The sequence below is a fragment of the Pelophylax lessonae genome (genome assembly GCF_965119305.1).
Source record: "Pelophylax lessonae genome assembly, chromosome: 1".
Lineage (NCBI taxonomy): Eukaryota > Metazoa > Chordata > Amphibia > Anura > Ranidae > Pelophylax > Pelophylax lessonae.
The window spans coordinates 508,610,661-508,636,779 of record NC_138768.1 but is presented as its reverse complement, the minus strand read 5'-3'; the positions used below and the strand labels follow the sequence as shown (position 1 = coordinate 508,636,779).

General features: G+C 41.6%; 1 pseudogene across 1 annotated transcript; it reads right to left on the bottom strand.

Annotated features, from left to right (window-relative positions):
- Positions 1–18,050: 18,050 nt before the first annotated feature.
- On the bottom strand, positions 18,051–18,331 carry LOC309545105 (cytochrome c oxidase subunit 7C, mitochondrial-like; annotated as a pseudogene). Its single transcript has one exon. The product of its transcript is annotated as a cytochrome c oxidase subunit 7C, mitochondrial-like (transcript).
- Between the last annotated feature and the right edge of the window lie 7,788 nt (positions 18,332–26,119).

The following is a 26,119-nucleotide window of genomic DNA, read 5'->3' as shown; positions in this document are numbered from 1 at the left end:
CTGTATTGGTCGTTCGCTCGTTCGTCAAATGAAGAACAAATGTGCTTCTTTGCGGGAAATTCGAGCACCAATAATGCGCAGCGCATGCAGTGCGTTATGTGATTGGCAAAATCATGCACCCTGACTTCTATGCTTTGGCCAATCAAATGATCTCTACCATGATTGAACAAAGGCAGGATGCCTTTATACAATAGACCATATACCATACATTGATCTCTATATATAGGGCTTTTGATTAGATCATATCAGGCTATTGAGTATCTATCGGTCAGTTACGTATACCCTATATAGATTTGTGCTTTTTACAAGATAAGAGATCAGATAATGAAGTATATTCAGTAGTGCAGTATATACCATAGACCATATACCATACAATGATCTCTCTATATATAGGGCTATTGATTAGATCATATCAGGCCATTGAGTATCTATCGGTCAGTTGTGTATACCCTATATTGATCTCTATCCACATCATGTCCGAAAGGCCGACAAGGAGAGGCAGACGCTTACAGGCCATGAAAAGAGGGCAAGCAGCCTCTGTGTCCACAGTAAAAAGTGGTGGTCACAGTCGACATGGTGCATCCTCTGCAGGCGGGGCACGCTTGTCCTTTATTTCCGGTGCTGCCCGTGTTATTCAGCCACAACATGTGGAAGAGTTGATGGAGTGGATAAATAAGCAGTCCTCGTCCACCTCGTCCTCTGACACCCATGCTCACAGTAGTTTGCCTTCCAATGCAGCTGCCAAAGCGGCCCCGTTCCACAGGGTCCTTCTCCACAGCTACTCCTTCTGTCGCCCCACCATCATGCACGGAGGAGTCACCTGAACTATTCGATCAAAGTGTCAGTGACATGCTGCTGGAGGATGGGCAGCAATTTTAAAGCTGCGCAGGTTGATGAAGGGAATAAAATGAGCCTAGAGAGAGGGGGGTGACAATGACAGACAAGAAACTAGTGGAATACTATCCCACAGTTTTCACAACTCCTACAGTAAGGAACCCTTTCTGCAACTCTACAGTAAGTGCAGCATGAACAATTTATTTAATTTATGACGAAGGAGCCTCTACCACCAGATATCCTCATTGGCTGGATCTCTCCCACATCCATACAGGACAGCGCGGATTTCTAAGAGGATTTGATTAGTGACATACCTTATTACGATGGAAGTTCTTGTAGGTGTTTTTAACCCTTGTGTTCCGTAATAAATTGTTCATGCTGCATTTAGAGGTGCCCTGTTGTTTTCCTCCTATTCCTTCAGAACAGCTTCTTCTGAGTGCTGCCTTAGTGCCTGCTGACACCACCATTCCAGACCAGGCTCCTGTCTCACGGAAGTTCCCATATCCTCCTTGTTTGTACCCTTTCTGCAACTGAAGTTAAAACTCTATTCCTGACAAACACTAGTTAATCTCTCATACAGTATCTTTTGCGATAAGAATTTTACATATATTTTTTTATATATATATATATATATATATATATATATATATATATATATATATATATATATATGCCGTTTTCAGTATATGATGACAGTATGAATAATGTTCATATTTCTCTTGATCATCTCAGCGATTAAATACTTCTACTGTTTTTTTTACCTTACAGCAGCTGTAGTCTTTTTTATTTAGTATTTAGCATTTCATTCCCTTTATTTATTTAATTGCTCTTTTCTGCACCCTTCCTAATTCCAGGGCATAATTTTGTTAACTGAAGGCAAAAACCGAATTCTATATTCAAGATGTGGCCTTATAAATGCGTCTGTAAAGGCTTGTCTGTCTGTATTTAGTCAATGTCTATTTAATAACAAAATATGATCAAACAAGTTATGGTTAGATGAACTTGAAGGAACCAAAACCAATGTGAAGCACAAAAAAGGCAAGATTATCTTTAACATGGGCAAGCACAATAAAGACATCATATGAATTGAATTTTATACCAAGCTAGCACATGCACTTGAATTGCATGTATGTCAACTTTTATGTATCATATAATTATTTTAATAATTGATTTGGCTACTGTGAACACAGTCATACTGTCGTTTTCAGGTTTCATGCCCTAGAATTCATTTATCTTCCCAATTTAGATCTGCATTTGTGTAACAGAGAATAATTAAATTTTTTTTGTATATACTGTATATGTGTATGTATATATATAGAGTGCCTTGCGAAAGTATTCGGCCCCCTTGAACTTTGCGACCTTTTGCCACATTTCAGGCTTCAAACATAAAGATATAAAATTTAAATTTTTTGTGAAGTATCAACAACAAGTGGGACACAATCATGAAGTGGAACGAAATTTATTGGATATTTCAAACTTTTTTAACAAATAAAAAACTGAAAAATTGGGCGTGCAAAATTATTCAGCCCCCTTAAGTTAATACTTTGTAGCGCCACATTTTGCGGTGATTACAGCTGTAAGTCGCTTGGGGTATGTCTCAATCAGTTTTGCACATCAAGAGACTGACATTTTTGCCCATTCCTCAAGCTCGAGCTCAGTGAGGTTGGATGGAGAGCGTTTGTGAACAGCAGTTTTCAGTTCTTTCCACGGATTCTCGATTGGATTGAAGTCTGGACTTTAACTTGGCCATTCTAACACCTGGATATGTTTATTTGTGAACCATTCCATTGTAGATTTTGCTGTATGTTTTGGATCATTGTCTTGTTGGAAGACAAATTTCTGTCCCAGTCTCAGGTCTTTTGCAGACTCCATCAGGTTTTCTTCCAGAATGGTCCTGTATTTGGCTCCATCCATCTTCCCATCGATTTTAACCATCTTCCCTGTCCCTGCAGAAGAAAAGCAGGCCCAAACCATGATGCTGCCACCACCATGTTTGACAGTGGGGATGGTGTGTTCAGGGTGATGAGCTGTGTTGCTTTTATGCCAAACATAACATTTTGCATTGTTGCCAAAAAGTTCGATTTTGGTTTCATCTGACCAGAGCACCTTCTTCCACATGTTTGGTGTGTCTCCCAGGTGGCTTGTGGCAAACTTTAAACTACACTTTTTATGGATATCTTTAAGAAATGGCTTTCTTCTTGCCACTCTTCCATAAAGGCCAGATTTGTGCAGTGATTGTTGTCCTATGGACAGAGTCTCCCACCTCAGCTGTAGATCTCTGCAGTTCATCCAGAGTGATCATGGGCCTCTTGGCTGCATCTCTGATCAGTCTTCTCCTTGTATGAGCTGAAAGTTTAGAGGGACGGCCAGGTCTTCGTAGATTTGCAGTGGTCTGATACTCCTTCCATTTCAATATTATCTCTTGCACAGTGCTCATTGGGATGTTTAAAGCTTGGGAAATCTTTTTGTATCCAAATCTGGCTTTAAACTTCTCCACAACAGTATCTCGGACCTGCCTGGTGTGTTCCTTGTTCTTCATGATGCTCTCTGCGCTTTAAACGGACCTCTGAGACTATCACAGTGCAGGTGCATTTATACGGAGACTTGATTACACACAGGTGGATTCTATTTATCATCATTAGTCATTTAGGTCAACATTGGATCATTCAGAGATCCTCACTGAACTTCTGGAGAGAGTTTGCTGCACTGAAAGTAAAGGGGCTGAATAATTTTGCACGCCCAATTTTTCAGTTTTTTATTTGTTAACAAAGTTTGAAATATCCAATAAATTTCGTTCCACTTCATGATTGTGTCCCACTTGTTGTTGATTCTTCACAAAAAATTACAGTTTTACATCTTTATCTTTGAAGCCTGAAATGTGGCAAAAGGTCCCAAAGTTTAAGGGGGCCAAATACTTTCGCAAGGCACTGTATATATATATATATATATATATATATATATATATATATATACAGTACAGACCAAAAGTTTGGACCCACCTTCTTATTCAAAGAGAAGAGTATTCTTTATGTTTATGACTATGAAAATTGTAGATTCACACTGAAGGCATCAAAACTATGAATTAACACATGTGGAATTATATACATAACGAAAAAGTGTGAAACAACTGAAAATATGTCATATTCTAGGTTCTTCAAAGTAGCCACCTTTTGCTTTGATTACTGCTTTGCACACTCTTGGCATTCTCTTGATGAGCTTCCAGAGGTAGTCACCTAAAATGGTCTTCCAACAGTCTTGAAGGAGTTCCCAGAGATGCTTAGCACTTGTTGGCCCTTTTGCCTTCACTCTGCGGTCCAGCTCACCCCAAACCATCTCGATTGGGTTCAGGTCCAGTGACTGTGAAGGCCAGGTCATCTGGCGCAGCACCCCATCACTCTCCTTCTTGGTCAAATAGCCCTTTCACAGCCTGGAGGTGTGTTTGGGGTCATTGTCCTGTTGAAAAATAAATGATGGTCCAACTAAACACAAACCGGATGGAATAGCATGCCACTGCAAGATGCTGTGGTAGCCATGCTGGTTCAGTATGCCTTCAATTTTGAATAGATCCCCAACAGTGTCACCAGCAAAGCACCCCCCACACCATCACACCTCCTCCTCCATGCTTCACGGTGGGAACCAGGCATGTAGAGTCCATCCGTTTACCTTTTCTGCGTCACACAAAGACACGGTGGTTGGAACCAAAGATCTCAAATTTGGACTCATCAGACCAAAGCACTGATTTCCACTGGTCTAATGTCCATTCCTTGTGTTCTTTAGCCCAAACACGTCTCTTCTGCCACTCGTTTTCCTGTACTTAGCTGCTTTTTTCTTGCTATAATACAATTTCTAACAGTCTATTCAGCAGGACTATCAGCTGTGTATCCACCTGATTTCTGCACAACACAACTGATGGTCCCAACCCCATTTATAAGGCAAGAAATCACACTTATTAAACCTGATAGGGCACACCTGTGAAGTGAAAACCATTTCAGGTGACTACCTCTTGAAGTGTGACTCTACAATTTTCATAGTCATGAAAATAAAGAAAACTCTTTGAATGAGAAGGTGGGTCCAAACTTTTGGTCTGTACTATATATATATATATATATATATATATATATATATATATATATATATATATACAGTGTGTATGTGTGTGTATATATATATATATATATATATATATATATATATATATAGATATATATATATATATATATATATATATATATATATATATATATATATATATATATATATATATACAGAAGTGAGTACACCCCTCACATTTTTGTAAATATTTTATTATATCTTTTCATGTGGCAATACTGAAGGAATGACACTTTGCTACAATGTAAAGTAGTGAGTATACAGCTTGTATAATAGTGTAAATGTGCTGTCCCCTCAAAATAACTCAACACACAGCCATTAATGTCTAAAACGCTGGCAACAAAAGTGAGTACACCCCTAAGTTAAAATGTCCAAATTGGACCCACAGTGTCAATATTTTTTTTCCAGCACTGCCTTAACCCTCTTGGGCATGGAGTTCACCAGAGCTTCACAGGTTGCCACTGGAGTCCTCTTCCACTCCTCCATGATGACATCACAGAGCTGGTGGATGTTAGAGACCTTGCACTCCTCCACCTACCTTGAGGATGCCCCACAGATGCTCAATAGGGTTTAGATCTGGATACATGTTTGGCCAGTCCATCACCTTTACCCTCAGCATCTTTAGCAAGGCAGTGATTGTTCCCGGAGGTGTGTTTGGGGTCGTTATCACATTGGAACACTGCCCTGCAGCCCTGTCTCTGATGGGGGGGGGGGGGGGGGATCATGCTCTGCTTCAGTATGTCACAGTACATATTGGCATTCATGGTTCCCTCAGTGAACTGTAGCTCCCCAATGCCGGCAGCACTCATGCAGCCCCAGATCATGAAACTCCCACCACCATGCTTGACTGTAGACAAGACACACTTGTCTTTGTACTCCTCACCTGGTTGCCACCGCACACGCTTGACACTATCTGAACCAAATAAGTTTATCTTGGTCTCATCAGACCACAGGACATGGTTCCAGTAATCCATGTCCTTAGTCTGCTTGTCTTCAGCAAACTGTTTGCAAGCTTTCTTTTGCATCATCTTTAGAAGAGGCTTCCTTCTGGGATGACAGCCATGCAGACCATTTTGATGCAGTGTGCGGCGTATGGTCTGAGCATTGACAGGCAGACACCTCACCCCTTCAACCTCTGCTGCAATGCTGGCAGCACTCATATGTCTGTTCCCCAATGACAAGCTCTGGATATGAGGCTAAGCATGTGCACTCAACTTCTTTGGTCGACCATGACGAGGCCTGTTTTGAGTGGAACCTGCCTTGTTAAACCGCTGTATGGTCTTGGCCACCGTGCTGCAGCTCAGTTTCAGAGTCTTGGCAGACTTCTTATAGCCTAGGCCATCTTTATGTAGAGCAATAATTTTTTTTTTCAGATCCTGAGAGAGTTCTTTGCCAAGAGGTGCCATGTTGAACTTCCAGTGACTAGTATGAGAGAGTGAGAGCGATAACACCAAATTTAACACACCTGCTCACCATTTACACCTGAGACCTTTTAACACTAACAAGTCACATGACACCGGTGAGTGAAAATGGATAATTGGGAGACAATTTGGACATTTTAACTTAGGGGTGTACTCACTTTTGTTGCAAGCGGTTTAAATATTAATGGCTGTGTGTTGGGTTATTTTGAGGGGACAAAAAATGTGCACTGTTATACAAGCTGTACACTCACTACTTTACATTGCAGCAAAGTGTCATTTCGTCAGTGTTGTCACATGACAAGATATAATAAAATATTTTTTAAAAATGTGAGGGGTGTACTCACTTTTGTGAGATACTGTGTGTGTGTGTGTGTGTGTATATATATATATATACACCAATCAGCCATAATAGTTTGACCACTGACAGGTAAAGGGAATATCTCATTACAATGGCATCTGAAAATTGGTGGGATATATTAGGCAGCAAGTGAAAATGATGTCCATGAAGTTGATGTGGTGAAAACAGAATAAATGGGCATTGGGGTTTGTTGTGTATGGGGCTGTGAAGCCAATGGTGGCTTCTACAATGGTCACATGAACATTAGAATTGGACTATGGAGCAATGGAAGAAGGTGGCCTGGTCTGAAGATTCATGTTTTCTTTTAAATCATGTGGATGGTTGGGTGCGTCACTTACCTGGGGAAGAGATGGCACCAGGGTGCGGTATAAGAAGGCAAATTGGCAGAGGCAGTGTGATGCTTTGGGCAATGTTCTGCTGGGAAACCTTGGGTCTTGCCATTCTTGTGGATGTTACTTTGGTATCCATGCCTCAATTTGTTTGAGCAAAAGGGGGCCACACTCAAAATTAGGTGGGTGGTCATAATGTTATGGCTGATTGGTGTATATATACGAGGTGAACAGCACTCAGGCCACATATAGAAAAATAAGTCTGGGATTGCTGCTCTTCAAATTTATTGAAAAGGAGAAAAGAAAATTCAGTAAACAAATATACAAATAACAAAATGTTCTATTACAACAGTTGCGGGCTATAATCGTTCACGCCCCTTCCTCAGGTAGGAACATATACAAATGACAAACTTATTTCAGTCCAAATATATTATAGTCCCATACCAGGAACCAAGTAGGCAATTAACCAAATAAGCAATATCTGATTCTATTGTCCTAAGTCTCAGAGTGAGGGCTGAATGAAATTTATTCCGCTGCATCCTTAACAACCGATGACTCATCAGCTGTCAGCTGGTTACCCCAGATCTCACCATCCCCCCCCAATATGAATGAGTATGGGGTACATTGTACCCCTACCCATACACAAAAAAATGTGTCAAAAATAAATAAAAACACAGAGACAGTTTTTGACAATTCCTTTATGGAAAAAAGTAAAGCCACCAACCTGAAGGAAGAAAAAAAAGGTCTGCACCTGACAAGGCTCCAACCATCTGACAGTTCTTAAATAACTAAGGGGCGGGGCCACCCAATGACATCACCAGGTGACCCTATCCCCTTGTGAAGTCATCGACCGGGGCACCCCCTTTTCCGAACCTGCTGGGCTGCATGCTCGGATAAGAGTCTGGTATGGATTTTGGGGGAGACCCCCCCCCCCCGCTGTTTTTTTTTATTTTGGTGTTGGGTTCCCCTTAAAATCCATACCAGACTTGAAGGGCCTGGTTTGGATAGAGGGGGAACCCACGCTGTTTTTTTTTTTCTTTATTTTTCATTGCTTGCATTCTTTTGTTTACATTCAGCTGTCAGTGGGGAAACCCTCTTGGGTTAAATTAGCTGAGGAGGTCAGTCCTAGACAAATTAGCAGCCCTACAGGCACACCACTTGTAGATTGTTTTCCTTACAGCGGAATGATTGATTTCAAATAATTTATTCATATTTTTAAATCCTTTGTAGGAACTCAAAACCTTCTTTTGTTGAGAGCCTCAGAGAGCTCTTTGGATTTTGGCTTGATGACACCACACATGTCAATAGTAAAGAGAACACCAAATGCTGGATATCTGAGGTTTTAAATAAGACAGAATACATCTGAAAACTTCCCCCAATAGCTCTTAATCTGGAACACCTGATTCTAATTTCATAGATTTAAAGTGGTGATAATTGTGGAAGTGTTTTTTTCACTGACAAATCTGCATTGTTATGCATTTAGAATAAGATAATGAACACACTAGGTCACGTTTATGGGTCATTTGTTTAAGTATACTACTTTTATCTATAGGCATTATTTAACCACTTCTGGACCGGAAGATTTTCCCCTTAGCCACTTGTGGACCAGAAGGATATGCTCCCTGACCAGGCCATTTTTTCTTCGATTCAGCACTGCGTTAATTTAAAAGGAACAATTGCGCGGTCATGCAACGCTGTACCCAAATAAAATTAGTGTCCTTTTTTTCCCACAAATAGAGCTTTCTTTTGGTGGTATTTGATCATTTGATTGTGGGTTATTTTTTTTTTTTTGCTCTAAAACAAAAAAAGAGCGACAATTCTGAAAAAAAAACAATATTTTTCACATTTTGCTATGTAACATTCCCCAAAAAAACATTAAAAATCAAAATTTTTCATCTTTTTAGGCCAATTTGCATTCTGCTACATATTTTTGGTAAAAAAGAATCGCAATAAGCATATTTTGATTGGTTTGCGCAAAAGTTATCGTGTCTACAAACTAGGGGAAAGATTTATATCATTTTTATTTTTAATTTTTTTTATTTTTGTACTAGTAATGGCGGCGATCTGCAATTTTTAGCGGGACTGCAACATTGCGGTGGACAGATTGGACACCTAACTGACATTTTTGACACTTTTGGGGGGACCCGTGACATCACTACAGTAATCAGTGCTAAAAATATGCACTGTTACTGTATTAATGACACTGGCAGGGAAGGGGTTAACCCTGGGGCGATCAAAGGGTTAAATGTGAGCCTAGGGGGTGTTTTCTAACTGTGAGGGGGATGGGGCTCATGGAATCAACACAGAGACCTGTGTTCCTAAATAGGAGGAACACAGGGGCTCTGTATTGATTCCTGAAAAAACATTGGTCTGCTGTGTTTACAACACCAGACTGCCGTTCTCTCTCCACGGGGAGCGATCCCTGGTGCCCAGCGGCAATCACGGCCACCAACCCCGTGAATCAGCTACCCCGCTAGTGAATGGGGGCGCGTACCCCCAGGATCTCTCCCGCAAACCGCCATACAGGATATATGAAATTCCCCCCAAAAAAATGTAAAAATCAAATTTTTTTTAACATTTTAGGCCAATTTGTTTTCTGCTACATATGTTTGATAAAAGAAATTTGCAATAAGCGTATTCTGATTGGTTTGCGCAAAAGTTATCGCAGCTACTAACTACGGGAAAGATTTATGTCATTTTTATTTTTTTTTTTTCTAACGAGTAATGATGGCAATCTGCAATTTTTTTTTTGCGGGACTGTGACATTGCTGCATACAGATCGGACCTTTGACTGACATTTTTGACCCTTTTGGGGGGACCAGTGACATTACTACAGTAATCAGTGCTATAAATATGCACTGTTACTGTAATAATGACACTGGCAGGGAAGGAGTTAACTTTATTGGTGATCAAGGGGTAAATATATGCCTGGTGCTTACTGACGTGGGGGGAGGGGACTGTGTGACACTGGCACAGATCGTAGGTTCAGCTATGCTGAATCCTGTAATCTGTCCCTGCCTGTCACATAGGAGATCCGCCCGCTTTGTTTACACAAGCGGGCGGATTTCCTCACTCGATCCCCGGCGATCGGGGAAGAGCAGCGGTGATCACCTCCTCTCCTCCCCTGGCCCGACTCCCGCTGTGTCTGAATACGCTGTGTCCGGCGCGCCACCCACAAGGGGAGGACTCCAGAGACGTAGGTCTACGTCGCTGGATGGAATCGAGCCACTTTGCCGCAGTAGCAAGCGTCTCCCCACTCCTGAACTATACCAGGCCGCTTGCCCTCAACATGGGTAAGGTGCTTTGGGGTGCCCCCCAAAGCACCTTGTCCCCTTGTTGATGGGGACAAGAGCCTCTTCCGGACAACCCTGGGCTGTGCTTGTCAGGGTCTGCGGGTGAGGGGGCTTATCGGAATCTGGAATCCCCCTTTAATAAGGGGGCCCCCAGCCCCCCTCCTATGTGAATGGATATCGGTTACATCGTACCCCTACCCATTCACAAAAAAAAAAAGTGTACAAAAAAAATAAACACAAAAAGGCAGTTTTTGACAAGTCCTTTATTAAAAAATAAAAAAATAGTGCCCCCGATGTAAATCCATCGTTAATCATGTTGCCCGCTGCACCCGAAAAATAGAAAAAAAAAAAAAAAAAAGATGCTCCCACCTCTTCACACTCCTCCCGGCTAATGATCCACCTGAGCCATGACAGCTCTTTTATAGGAAAGGGACGGGAACACCCTGTTACATCTCCCGGTGGCACCACCCCCTTCTGACGTCACTTATAAACGCAAACGCATATAAACGCAGTTTACCGCGTTTACACATGGTTACAAGCATTTGGTGTTTGAAATGCTGGTAAACTACAAACCTGAATCAGATTTTTCTGCTTTCAAACAAATGCCTGTAACTTCAACTGCCTCTAAACTACTATAAACGACTGAGTGTACACGTACACATAAGATAACATAGAGAAGAGTTCAGGGGCTGCTGGAAAAAAAACACCCAACTGCTCCTAAACTTCAGTTTAGCAGCTGTAGTGTACATGAGGCCTTAAGGCTCCATGTACATGGGACGCTAAAAAAAGTCCCTTGAATTGCTGGAATTTTTAGGACGTTTAAAACGTCTGTTGTGTCGCGTTTGCACCCGCGTTTAGCGGGCGTTTAGCGAGCGTTTGCGGGCGTTTGCGTTTAATACCGTTCCTAGAGGTCAAAAAAATCATTCCCCTTTAAAATGGAAAAACGCGAGCGCTAAACGCGGGTCATCACGTTCGGTCGCATTTGGCCGCGTTCTGTCGCGTTTTTTGAAACGCCGGGAAACACGCGTTCGAACGCAAATAATTGCTTTCCAAAAAACGTCCCTGAACTCAACTGCTTGCAAATGACTGTAAACGACCCTGTGTACATGGACAGGTAAGATAACATGGAGGTGGTTTCTGGGGAAAAAAAAACGCCCAACTGCTCCTAAACGGCCATTTACAAGTTGCAGTGTACATGGACCCTAACACCACAAAAAAAGTGATCAGGAGAATCCTGATATTGTGCTTGTTGTACTCAACATCAAAGACTTTGGCTAGTTTCCTAATTCACCAGAACAGAAGATGATCACTTTGGGGTTAATTTACTAAAACTGGAGAGTGCAAAATCTAGTGCAAAGGTGCATGGTAGCCAATCAGCTTCTAACTTTAGCTTATTCAATAAAGCTTTAACTAAACTATGCAGAGCTGCACCAGATTTTTCACTCTCCAGTTTTAGTAAATCAACCCCTTTATGTCTTTGGGCACCTTTAGGCAAACATGTCCTGTTATAGGAAGCTTTTCTAAGCAGTCATATTTAATTGTGAAAGCAAAAAATGTTGCTTATAGTACAGAGTTCAGAATTGGGTTGTTTCTGGAGCTAAAACAACATATTCTGTCAAAACAAACCTGTATTTTCTTTGTAAAACATGCAGCTTTAGGTACACTGATTATAGAAACAGATTGTCAGTTCCTCAAGGAGGTATGCGGAGTATTTTGGCAAAAGGCCTCTTTTTTAGTCTAACCTATACTATATAATAAAAAAAACGATATTGCTTGTAATTCACTGAGTTTCTAAATCAGCACAAGAGCTGAAAAATCAATGTGATTTATCCAAATTAGCCTCTATTTTATCTAAAATAAAAATAGCTTTTAGTGTACTCTAGTTAGACATAGTTCCTCAGTTCCTACAGTTCCTTTTTTTTTTCAGAATTAACGCTTTTTTTTGTTTATAGCGCAAAAAATAAAAATCGCACAGATGATCAAATACCACCAAAAGAAAGCACTATTTGTTGAAAAAAAAAGGAAAAAAAAATTTTGTTTGGGTACAGCATTGCATGACCGCGCAATTGTCAGTTAAAGTCACGCAGTGCCAAGTTGAAAAAAGTGGCCTGGTCATTAACCACTTACAGCATATCGACGTAGGGCTACGTCGGTAAACTTTGCGGGCTTATACCGGGATGATGCCTCTAGCTAGAGACATCATCCCGGTACCGTTGTTTGAAGCCGACGGTCAGCTTTCCGTCGGTAACGACCGATGCGGCTCGGGAGCCGCTCGATCGTTACCCGGGGGGCGGGAGGGGACGTCCCCCCCCCCTCCCGCCGCCTTCCGCGGCTTTGCTTGGGGCTCCCGTCCCACCGGGAGCCCCGAGCACCCAGCCGGCACGTCCGATGAATGCCGGAAATGGCATCGATCGGGTCTCCGATGACGTAACCCGGAGGCGGCGTCCATGACGTCACTTCCGGGTTACTGTGCTGCAAAAGGCGGCAGATTTGAAAAACGGCTGTATGCAAAAATGCAGTTTTTGGCGTTTTGCATACAGGGAAGTGTAGTGGAGGGGTCTAGGGTCTTTTAGACCCTCGATCCCTCCATAAAGTGTACCTGTCACTACATATTGGTGTCACAAGGGATGTTTACATTGCTTGTGACAGCAATAAAAGTGATCAGATTTTTTTTTTTTTTAAAAAACCTGTAATAAAGTTAAAAAAAAAGAAAAAATAAATAGGGGAAAAAAAAAAATTTAGCCGCCCCCGTCACCGTTAGCTCGCGCACAAAAAAAAACGTATACGCAAGTCGAGCCGCGAATGAAATCGCTGTTCAAACCACACATGTGAGGTATCGCCGCGATCGCCAGAGCGTGGGCAATAATTTAAAAAAAGAGCTACACTCTAACTCTAAACTGGTAACCGTTAAATAAATTTAAAGCATCGCAGATTGAGATCTCTATTGACCGTAGTTTGTCGCCATCCCACAGGGGGGCGCAATTTTAAACCGTAACATGTTGGGTATCTATTTACTCGGCGTGACATCATCTTTCACAATATACAAAAAAAATGGGCTAACTTTACTGTTTAGTATTTTTTAAATGCAGTGAAATGTGATTTTTCTAATTTTTTCCAAAAAAATGGCGTTTTAAAGACTGCTGCGCAAATACCGCGTGACAAAAAATTTTGCAATGACCGACATTTTATTCTCCAGAGTCTTTGCTAAAAAAATATATATAATGTTTGGGGGTTCTAAGTAGTTTTCTAGGAAAAAATACTGGTTTTAACTTGTAAACAAAAAGTGTCCGAAATAGGGCTGGGGCTTAAGTGGTTAAGGGGGCAAATTTTTTTACACACAGTAAACAGTTGGCTACTGTTGATAAATCAGCAGCATATTTTGTCAAAAAACAAAAAAAGCTTCACTCATACTAATTCGATGCTGGTGGCAAATCTAATTCCTGAGTCAGGGTGAAAACATGGGAGCATGGGGAGGCCCACCAATGTAACAACAAATGCACATGTTGCTAGGGCTGGGTCAAGGCAGAGGCAGAAGAGGCACCCAGTTTTCACTCGGTTCTGCAGATTAAACACTGGGATTGTGGCTCTTTCTGTGCAATCAGCCACACTTTGTTCTGATGTCAGTGTGAAAGCCACTAGTTTTGCATCAGGAAACTATTTTCTTCTTATAAATAGAAGAAAGCACCCAAATGTCACAGGACTCTGGAATTACATGAGAGCTATGACTTCCCTGTGTAATCTGCGGCACTGAGCTATTAGTTTAACAGTGTGAGTCCTGCTCAACATTCATATATGTGTAGCACTGACCCAGAAGGGACTGCTTGATATTCCCTCTGTGGATTCCCCCTGGTTACTAGCACCCAGCCATAAGTAAAGACAAGTCCTTGATTCTCTTTGGCTCACACTCCAATAATCAATCCAGGAGTATTTGGTTGTTTTGGGGGTTTATTGTAAAATGGGGGTAGGAGATGGAAATAGTGGGATACTCTGACTTTAACTATTCACAGTGATTGAGGACTCATATCTTCTCTGCTTCTCTATAGGTGTGGAACAACCAGGCTGTTGATTCATCCTGCCACATTGGATGAATGTAGATTAAGTCTCTTATCCTTAAGATGACTTGGTGAAAAACTAGTTATCTTCAGGATACTCTCCCTAGTATCCTCTCTTTCTTTCTCTGCTCACACCCGTCCACTGACTGTCCTACTAGCAGGGGTGGCCCCCCTCAGCTCAGGCCCCTTGACACGAGTCCCTGTACTTACGATACTGCAGTCTCAAGGTCTCCAGTGTCTCCCCTCTTAGTCAACTTCCTTGGATCTTTGGGTTCAGCTCCTCTTAACCGCTCCTCTGGCCCTCAGGATGACTTCCTGCAACCACATGGCACCTCTACAGAGGAGGAGGCAGCCGCCCCCTCCCTCCGGGACTCCCCTCTCCAGTCAAAGACCCCGCAGCACATGTGCTCCTGGCTTTTATACAATATCTCAGAATGCACCAAGGCGACCTGCCCTCTGCCAATCATCAGGACTGTATCAAAAGCCTATGCACCCATTCATCAGGTTTCCTCCCACTGTCCAACATGCCTCTCTATTGGACCAGCGTGAAACACTCTTCAGACTGAATGAATCGCATACTGAGCACAATGAGCAGACCTCACTAACAGATCCTGCTCCCTGGTAGGCAGAGAGCAACATAGATTTACCTGTAACTCCTCTGGTAAGCAGACAGAGCTCAAAACTATATTACCTCACTAGCACCTACCTAGGAGGGTGCTACATATGAATGAAATCTATTACTGCACACCTCCCAACTTTTTGAGATGGGAACGAGGGACACTTATTAGCAAAGGTATATAGGCATAGGACATACACCCCTGTCACGGTGGTCTCTTAAAAGGAATTATACATTTAGAAAAATGATTTGTTAATAAGTGTTTTTGTTTTTTGTTTTTTTGGTTTGTTTTTTACCACTACTATTCCTTTATATTGGTTTTTGACATGTACAAATGCAGCAATTTAGAAATTGGATGAAAAGTTTAGCATTTTATATACAACTATATGGATCAGACCAAAATGAGGGATAAATGAGGAGAAAAGAGGACAGAGGGACTTTGTTACAAATCAGGGACAGTTCCTTAGAAATCAGGGACAGTTTGGAGCTATGCTATTGCAGTTTTACTGGTATGTATATGTATAAAAAACATTTTTAAAACAATATTTTATAATCACACTTTTGATGGGCTGTCCTTCTAACTGAAAATGATTGTGTGTGTGAACAAGCTGTACTGGTTAAAAAAGAAAAGGGAGGTATGTGGCGCTGCCTATGAATCACTTACTAATAATTAGCATAAACCCTACATAAAGTGCAATAGTGCAATGACCATAAAAAATATATAGAAAATATATATCACTCCTAGGAGAATAAGTAACAAGGAAAGGTGATATGGAAATAGATAATGGTGTACAGTACTAATAATAATGTGCTAAAGTGCTCTATTTAAAGTCTGGTGTCTCCAGTACCCATACTTAATGCGATTCTCCAAATCGCTGTGAAAAACAGTGTAATAGTATAAATCGATACTAATGAATTTGATATTCTCAGGTGAAAAGCCTATAGCTTGGTGCAGTAGTGAAATATAAAGAGTAAATGTAAATAGTGCTCTAAATTGTATAAATATATAAATAACACCACTAAAAATAATAAAATAATAATAAATACATCAAATATAAAAATATTAAAAAGTGTATAAGTGAAAAATCCTCTATGAATCCAACTCCGGGGTTAGCTATATAAAAATCTGAAAGATACGCAGTAAAGAATCAGCAGGGAACCACATATAAAAAGTGAAGCTGTACTGGTTGCTTAGTGCTGATGAAATATACCTGTATTTTTTTTTTTTCTTATTTCTGCCTGGTTTCAGTCTGTATTTGAGGTATTGTACTTATTTGTTGTTTATATAGATAAATAAAAAAAGACATTTTTAGAAAAAAATAATATTTTAACCAGGTATTGACCCTTGGTGAACCCTTATTGGTTTTTATTAACTACTTCAGTTTCTTTCACCTCCCTCTCCCTTTTTGATGAAATTCTTAGTATTTGTCTATATACTTTTTAAATTTGCATTTGTTTTTGTTTGTAGGACCAAAATTACAAAATAAAATATCTTTGTGCCAGAAACAAGATTCTAATGCCTGTATAGAAGAGATACCTCACGGAATAAAATTTCTAGTTAACCCTAATGAATTTTAACCCTAAAAATTGTACTTAGGAATAATAGTTAATCCTAATTGTTTTATTCATTCATTTCCTGTTCCTATTCCCTTCCCTTAGCGTTTTTAACGGTATTAAAATTTGTGTTAAATTTTGTAATGTCGAATTGAAGAGCTGTGGGCTGGCACACTTTGTCACCCTGACCTTGTGCCAAAGAACCTCAACCCAGTTTTGCATGTTGCTCATAAATGTCTGGAAATGGGAAATTTCAGATTACTTAATATCTGTAAATATTGGTGGGTACAAAGCAACAAAAGGTAATTATTTTATAATATATTATGAGAATACATTTCTAAAATAAACTGTGGAATGGTATGGATAGGGTAGCCTGCTTTTGTGACTCATATGGACATTTATTGCCAGAGGCACAGGATAGTAGTAGTGACCTTTTGAAACTCCCAAGGTTCAGCCTCTTTAGTCCTATTGGAATCACTTCAAAGGAAACTTGCTTACTGCTATTGCCCAGGATGTAAAACACTGACACGTCTCTCTTGGTAAACAATAGGGTTCAAAGAGGTGGCAAATGACCTTTAATGTGGTAACTCTGAAAAGAATGGTGGCAAGCAGTAAGACAATAAATATTTTCCATACCACCTGCATACGTTATCACTCCAGTAAAGATGGATGAGTAATTCTTCTAAGCATCAAGAATATTAAATATCTAAAAAGTACTAAATCAGCACATTTCATTAATCCATACAAAGCTTTTCTAGGACAGATTGAGAATCATTCATTTGAGGAAAGGTTTGTGATTGATGCTTTTAACAAGAACTAGTCAAAATGTTTTAGAAAGATTTGGGTCTGTTCAACAAATAGAAACTGTTTTAAATCTAATTTTGGCAAAACCTAAACAATATTTAGGCTCTCTGTAGTGAAAATAGGGGTTTCCACAAATTCAGGACAAACAGTTTCCCAACCTGCTCAAATTATATCAACTTGTCCAATTCAAGAATATCGGATGAACATATTTTAATAATTTCTTACACATACAATGTACAATTTAAAAAAATAAAACTTTTTGGAAAAAATTATGGGTGATCTGTAATGCATAAGAAAATGGTAATTATTCTGCATAAAACATGTATTTACAATGTTTTGTGACCCCTGCATGTTCCCAGTGTTCCTGACTCCAGTGATCCTATATGGCTCCCTGCAACCAGTACCTGTGTATTTCTCTGAGTGCTCTAACCAGCAATTAATTGCCACTACCTGTATGATACTCTAAGCACTCCAGCCTGCATCCAGTCTCTCTACACTTGTGTGTCTCTTGTACTCTACAGACTTACAATATTTACAATTAAGCCCCTATATTGAGTGAAAAGCACTAGAGGGGGTTCTCCCATGGGTAGAAGACCAAGCTGAAGCCCTTTTTTTTTTTTTTTTTAAGTTAGAATCATATATTTAAATAGGATGGTTAAAACATCAACAGAGACAAATATCATATGTACTTATTTATTTACAATCCATTCATGGCTAGGAAATTCTTTGTCAAGGCGGTCCTCTGAGCCTAAGGTTTTCTCTGAAGGTTTACTTTTTCAGAAGCTGGTGTCTGATGATCAGGAAGGGGGCAGTAAACCCACTACCGAAGAACACGGTCATTAAAGCTAGTAGCTTCCATTTGTTTTCCACAGAAAAGGGCAGGTTTTTGCCAGGACCCTCCTCATAGTGGGCTCAGCGCACAGCTGATGTCGTGAACTGGCGGACAGCCTGACCGAACATGTTGAAGACGAGCAGACACTACCACTGTGACCTCCGAGCCTTTCTACTTCTGTTCCTGCAAGCTGAAGCCCTTTTTAACGAAGAAAGGTTCACTGAATGCTGAGAGGGTGTGCAGAAAGGCACCATTTTGTTGTAGCTCCAAATGTGCTTGACAAGACAATATTCAGCCCGACCAGCACCTGCAATTAGTATGGCCATTTGGCAGGGATAACAGACAGGGGCATTTGAGCAGTATTTTACTTGGTTTTATCCTACAGACATTTTACTATTATGCAAAGTAAGCCCCAGCTGGAACATATTCTACAACCATGACACATGTAGATATTGTCTAATTTATTAATCTCTTCTAAAGCTGTCAGTAAATTAGAATTTTGTTTGTCAAGCACCTATCTCTCTTAGCTGTCTGTGGGTAGTACCTGGGCTGCCTCGCACGTTGGCAATCGCAGAGTCTAGGGCCCCCTGAGTTTATAAGCCCAACCCGATACTGTCCTGTGCATAAATAGGGTCTAGAGGCCTATCCTTCCCATCCTCCCGATTCTGTATGCCTAGCCCTCTCTCTCCCAGGATTACACATTAAGTCCAAGCACCATCTTCCAGGACTCTGCAGCCAGGTTTGCACTAACAAAAACATATAATAAAGTCCAGAAATAAAGTGTATACATCTGATGGGAAAAAAAAGATGAGAAATAAACTTGCAAAGAGAAAAGATACATAAAAAAGAACCCATAGTCCTTAAAAGGGGACTAGACACATCTAGTAAATACCCCAGGAGTGATCCAATTAAACGAAAATAAAACAAAAAATTCTGCAGGGGGAACTGCACTGAATAGGTCAAAAAATGGTAAGGCACAGAAAATACTGAATGGGAGATCAAAACCAAATCCTTTGAATACAATCAACTATTTGGTATCTTTAAAATGTTAGCATTCCAGTCAGCATTTAACCCGTAAGGTGCATAAGATCTAAGTTCAAAAACCATACCACTGCATCTCTAGTTTAGAGTTTTCTTTCGTCTTATTACTCCCTTGCCAGTGTGGATTTGATTTCTTTACACCTGTTGCCCTTCACATCACAGATTACACTTCTATTACATGGGTGAAAACCAGTAATGTGGTTGTGTAGGTAGATTAAGAGCTGAAACTGGGGGGGAGAGAGGGGGAGGCACATGCCCCGGGCTCCAACTTGAGGGGGGGGCTAAATTGTCTGCAGTGGATTGGGCGGTTGGATTGGGCGAGACTGACTCAGCTGAGCTGCTGAGTAGGGATGATCGAACTTTTGAAAAGTTTGGTTCGACCAGAACACCCGAATTTCCTGAAAGTTTGGATTCCAGAACCCCATTGAAATCAATAGGACCCGAACTTCTGGAATCAAAAAACACCATTTTGAAGCCCTAAAACCCAATAAATGCCCCTAAAAAGTGCCTAGGGTTCCGGGTCATGCCCCAGGGACTATTAATCACACAAAAAAAAGTTCTTAAAAATTGTCATTTTTGATAGAGAGCCAATTATTGAAAAAATTATTGAAAAAAAAATGAGATTTCTTTGGATTTAGTGTCTGGGGGGTCTAAAAAGTGTACCTGTGAAGTTTCAGCTCTGTAGCATGTCCAGAACCAGAAAGAAAAAGTTTGTTTGTATTAGAATTAATATAGAACAGGGATATGGCTCCGCTATTTTCACACCTTGCCGGTTTTGTAGCAAGCGTTTTTTTGGGCATTTTTTGGGGGTCTTTGGAGGCAGGCATAACATCAGAACTTCTGTGTAGGGGTATATATACACACACACATGTCTGTATATATACACATACACATATATAGGTGTGAAAGTAGCAGAACAATATGCTTGCGCTAATTAAATAATTAAAACCCATTTGGCTTCTCTGCTATAACACCTATATGTGTGTATGTGTATAAATACATATAAGTGTGTGTGTATATATACCCCTATACAGAAGTTCAGATGTTTTGCCTGCCTCCAAAGACCCCAAAAAAATGCCCAAAAAAAACGCCTGCGCCGAAAAAAAAACGCCCAGGTGTGTAGTTGCAGGCGTTTTTTTTGACAGGGGCGAAGCCACTACCCGGTTCTATAAGTGTTCTAAGAGAAACAATCTTTTCTCTATAGCGGTCACCCTGACATGGAAGGGTTTTGTCACCCTGCCATAGCAGTCAGAGTCAGTTAACCCTACACTACACTACGGTTTCCTTACACTTAACACTTTCCCTACAGAAACTAGATTATTAAATCTAACTATAGTGGAAAATAGTACCCTAACTACACTAGATATCCCTTTCCTCACACTAATAATTGCTAAATGACATTTTGAGAGCAGAAGTAACACAACCGCTTCCACTCTCTTCCACAGCCCTGTATTAAAATGGTAGAGATTTGGCAGGGGGGCTATCTTATATACTGGGGGGCGTATTCACTAATGATTGGCCTCTGGACCCCCTAGTCACTCCAATCACATTCCTAGCATTCTCCTGCCCCCTCAATTGGCTTTTACTGATGGTTCTGGTCCAATCACAGACTTTTAAAGCCCAGTTCCTGTCCCATTGCATTTTGGTCGGTTCTGGTTGCCGAATTCCGAACTTTTTCAGCAAAAAGTTCAGAATTCGGCCGAATCTCAAACAGTCAATGTTCTGGTCGAACTGATGGTCGACCCGAACCGTTCGATCATCCCTATTGACAAACTCCTCCAAGTGTGATCTGGTGTGTTTTCTGTTGCAAATTTAATTATTCTTGGTGAATAAAAGTGGTCAGGAGCTGCAAAAAAGACTTTGTGTAGTTGAGTAAGTTCGTCACATCTCTCAAATCTCAGATAACTTTTTATAATTTTTTTTCAATATAGGACATAAACTTGTCATGGTGCCACCTAAACATATGACTTTTTGTGGTTGATTTACTAAAACTGGAGAGTGCAAAATCTGGGGCATCTGTGTATAGTAGCCAATCAACTTTTAGCTTCAGCTTGTTCAATTAAACTTTGACAAAAATATCTGGAGGCAGGGCCGGTGCTAGACTATTTTACACCCTAGGCAAGACCAGCTACTTACACCCCCCCCCCCCCCACACACACACACACACACACACACAAAGAAAATTATAAAACAGGAGGGAATATTAAAATATCTCAACATGAAAACTGCTAATTTTCTTTTAATTTGCAGAAATAAGTGCCATAAGATGCCAAAGAGACCGCCCAATCCAGCATAAAACAAAAACAAAAAAAAAACAGCCCAGTCAAGCAAAGAAACATCCACATATAGCTAAGAGACATAACCATATAGCAAAGAGACAGCCAAATCCAGCAAGGAGACATCCCAATTCAGCAAGGAGACAGCCAAATCCAGCTAAGATGTTCTGAATGTTCTGGTAGATCATACCATATAGATCATAAAGGATATAGATAAGGATAAGGATCAAAAAGGATATCGGGAAACTGGAGAAAGTGCAAAGAAGGGCAATCAAACTGATAAGAGGCATGGAGGAGCTCAGTTATGAGAAAAGATTAGAGGAACTGAATTTATTCTTTCTTGAGAAGAGGAGATTAGGGGGGATGTGATCAACATGTATAAATACATAAGGGGTCCATATAGTGAACTTGGTGTTGAGTTGTTCACTTTAAGGTCAAGACAGAGGACAAGGGGGCACTCTTTACGTCTAGAGGAATTTCGTCTGATTTCATCAGATTTCATCTCCAAATACAGAAAGGTTTCTTCACTGTAAGAGCTGTGAAAATGCGGAATAGACTCCCTCCAGAGGTGGTTCTGGCTAGCTGACTAGATTGCTTTAAAAAATGCCTCAATTCTTTCCTGGGTGGATTTAATATAAGTGGGTACTAATATTTATACGTAGGTAAAGTTGATCCAGAGAATATCAGATTGCCTCTTGGGGAATCAGGAAGGAATTTTTTTCCCTGCTGTAGCAAATTGGGTCATGCTTTGCTGGGTGTTTTTCGCCTTCCTCTGGATCAACTGTGGGTATAGGATTGTATGCTTGGGGTTCATTACTGTTTTTTTTTTGTTTGTTTTTTTTGTTTTTGTTTTTTTGTTTTTTTATTGGTTGAGCCAAATGGACTTGTGTCTTTTTTCAACCTTACTAACTATGTAACTATTCAAAGAGACAGTCCAATCAAGCAAAGAGACATCTCAATCCAGCAAAGAGACATCCCAATACAGCAAAGAAACATTCTAATACAGCAAAGAGGCAGGGCAATCCAGCAAACTGACATTCTAATACACCAAAGAGACAGCCAAATCCAGCAACGAGACAGCCAAATCCAGCAAAGGGACATCACAATACAGCAAAAAGACAGTCCAATTCAGCAAAGAGTCAGCCCAATCCAGCAAACAGCCATTCTAATACACCAAAGAGACAGCCAAATCCAGCAATGAGACAGTCAAATGCAGCAAAGAGACAGACCGATACAGCAAAGAGATGGCAAAATCCAGCAGACATCCCCATCCAGCAGCCATGCACTGGTGCTACAGAGAGGGACTGTTTGGCTGTGACACTTGATCAGTGTAGGGTTCAGTGTGCTCACCTTCTTCCCAGTGTGTGATGGACGGCCCTCTCTACCCCACTTCACTGAATTTAAAAAAAACGAAACAGTAAATTTAGCCCAATTTTTTTGTATATTGTGAAAGATGATGTCACGCCGAGTAAATAGATACCTAACATGTTATGGTGCAAAATTGCACACACTTGTGGAATGGTGACAAACTATGGTACTTAAAAATTTCCATAGGCGACGTTTTAAAAAATGTTAATTGTTACCAGTTCAGAGTTACAGAGGAGGTCTTTTGCTAGAATTAATACTCTCATTCTGATGACCATGGCGATACCTTATGTGTGTTATTTAACCACCTCCCACCCGGCCACTGTACATACACGGCCGGGTGGGAGTCTCGTCCTTCTGATCGGACGTTCCTGAACGTCCTGCAGCGGAGCGATCTCGATGTGCCTGTGTCCCTCGGACACATAGCATCAAGTTGTGGCAGGAGGGCCTTGTGATTGGCCCTCCTGATCCCATGACAGCTGTGTCCAATCACAGCCGTCATGTAATGTAAATACAGCCATTGTAACGGCTTTGATTTCTTCTTCTCCTCACACAGATCCGGTCAGTGAGGAGAAGAAGAGACAATCTGTGCTGCAGCCAGGGGATCAGTGAGTTTGAAGCATTTTTTTTTTTCTAATTACACACTGATCACCCTGCTAGTGTCCCCAAAACACAGTGTCCCCAAACACAGTGTCCCCAAAACAGTGTCACCAACACCGATATAAACGTCTGTCCGTGATCATCAGGCGCACATCTGTCCGTGATCATCAGGCGCACACCTGTCCGTGATCATCAGGCGCACATCTGCCCGTGATCATCAGGCGCACATCTGTCTGTGATCATCAGGCGCACATCTGTCCGTGATCATCTGACTGAAAATCTGGCGCACATCTGTCCAAGCACATCTGGCGCACATCTGTCCATGCACATCTGGCGCACATCATCTGCCAGCGCACATCATCTGCCAGCGCACATCATCTGCCAGTGCACATCTGCCACACCTGTCAGTGATCATCAGGTGCACATCTGACTGTGATCTGATGCACATCTGATTGTGAACATTGCCCACATCTGTCCGCATACATCTGGCACAAATCATCTGCCAGTGATCATCTGTCACACCTGTCCGTGATCATCCAAATCTGTCTGTGATCATCTAGTGCACATCTGTCCACGCACATCTGGCGCACATCATCACCTGTCTGGAACTGCCACACCTGTCCGTGATCTGCCACATCTGTCAGTGATCATCGGGTGCACATCTGTCTGTGATCATCCAGCGCACATCTGTCCGCACAAAGCTGGCTTACATCGTCACCTGTTTGTGATCTGCCACATCTGTCCGTGATCTGCCACACCTATCCCGCATCTCAGTTAAACATCTGTCACACATCTGTCCCAGAAATCATCTGTGCACATCTGTCCACATGGCTAAAAAATTATATAGCTGCGAGGAGGCTCTCCATATTCTCCAAAGTACGTCGGATGAGAGTAGCGGGGAACTCTCTCCGTCAGACTCGGAAACCGAGTATGAGCCAGTACAAAGCAGTGGCTCTGAAATGGAAGCGGAGGATGACAGAATCCTAACAAAGAGGCTCAGGAGATTTGAGCAGGCGCAGGCTTCCACCAACAGGGCTACACATCCTGAGGCATCCACTAGCAGTGCAACAACTCCTGAGGCATCCACCAGCAGCGCAGCACTCCACGTCCACGATTATACGCAGGCATCCACCAGCAGTTCTGCAAGTCCTTGTGCAGTGTCAAGGGCAAGCAGGGCATCATTCCTACATGACAGGCCAGCTGTTGGTAATGGGGCGTCCCACCCACAATGAGGCAGGGCCCATACTAGCCTTCTGGATGTTCTATTATATCCTACATGGCTGCCCGATACTTCAGCAGAACTTGTAATTCCCCCTTTTACAGCACAGCCAGGCCCTCAAATCCAATCAGATAATGTAACCTCACTTTATTATTTTCATTTGTATTTCACGGATGATCTGCTGAACTACATCGTGGAGCAGTGTAAACTGTACGCAAGCCAACATTTTGCCAACATATTGCCAGCAATCCTGATTCATCCTATGCCCGCCCTTTTGTTTGGAAACCCCTCACCATGGAAGAATTCAACCTCAACATGGGTCTGACAAAAAAAATTCCTACTGGTCTACCCTACCACCATCATATGCCAGTCTACTCCTCTTTGATGCCCAGAACCCGTTACGAAATGATAATGCGATTTTTACATTTCAACAACAATGCCCAGTGCCTCCCCCGAAATCATCCAAATTTACGATAAATTATTCAAAATTCGGCCCCTAATCAATTTTTTTTGCTCCAGCTTGAAGCAAATGTTTACCCCTGATAAAAATATTTGTGTGGATGAATCCCTAATCCACTTCACCGGAAGGGAGAAAAGAAACAAGGGCGCCAAGTCATAAAGGTAGATGAACAGCTGTGTAATTTAATGTAGTAACTTACATGTTAAAAACAGGTATTCCAATGAAGCAGCATGCATGGTGTAAAAGGACAGTCCCCACAGTAGATCCGATGGAAGATGCAAATGAAGGACAGTCACATCTGGGTCCTGTGTGGCGCGTCCTGTGTAGTGAAGGAAGTCCTGAGTACCGGCAATGCCCGGTGATGCTGCAAATGGCGTGGGCTCCCTGGCTGGGCAGCCTCACCGCTGTCTGTCGTACAGCAGAAAGGTAATGACCCGGAACCGGAAATAAAAGGACAAGTCTGTCGGTTCCTCCACGGAAGCCGACAGGAACATACACTGAACCGAGAGTGGAGGGCGGGCTGTTCCGGGTCATTACCGGTCATTACCTTTCTGCTGTACGGCAGACAGCGGTGAGGCTGCCCAGCCAGGGAGCCCACGCCATTTGCAGCATCACCGGGCATTGCCGGTACTCAGGACTTCCTTCACCACTACACAGGACGCGCCACACAGGACCCAGATGTGACTGTCCTTCATTTGCATCTTCCATCGGATCTACTGTGGGGACTGTCCTTTTACACCATGCATGCTGCTTCATTGGAATACCTGTTTTTAACATGTAAGTTACTACATTAAATTACACAGCTGTTCATCTACCTTTATGACTTGGCGCCCTTGTTTCTTTTCTCTGTTACATGTTTGGAGGGTACCCCTACCTCTTGAGGAGCTGCCTGTCCAATCTTCACCCCAGTACCCTGATTTGGACTTTTTGTACGCTTTCATCAGCAAGGATCCAT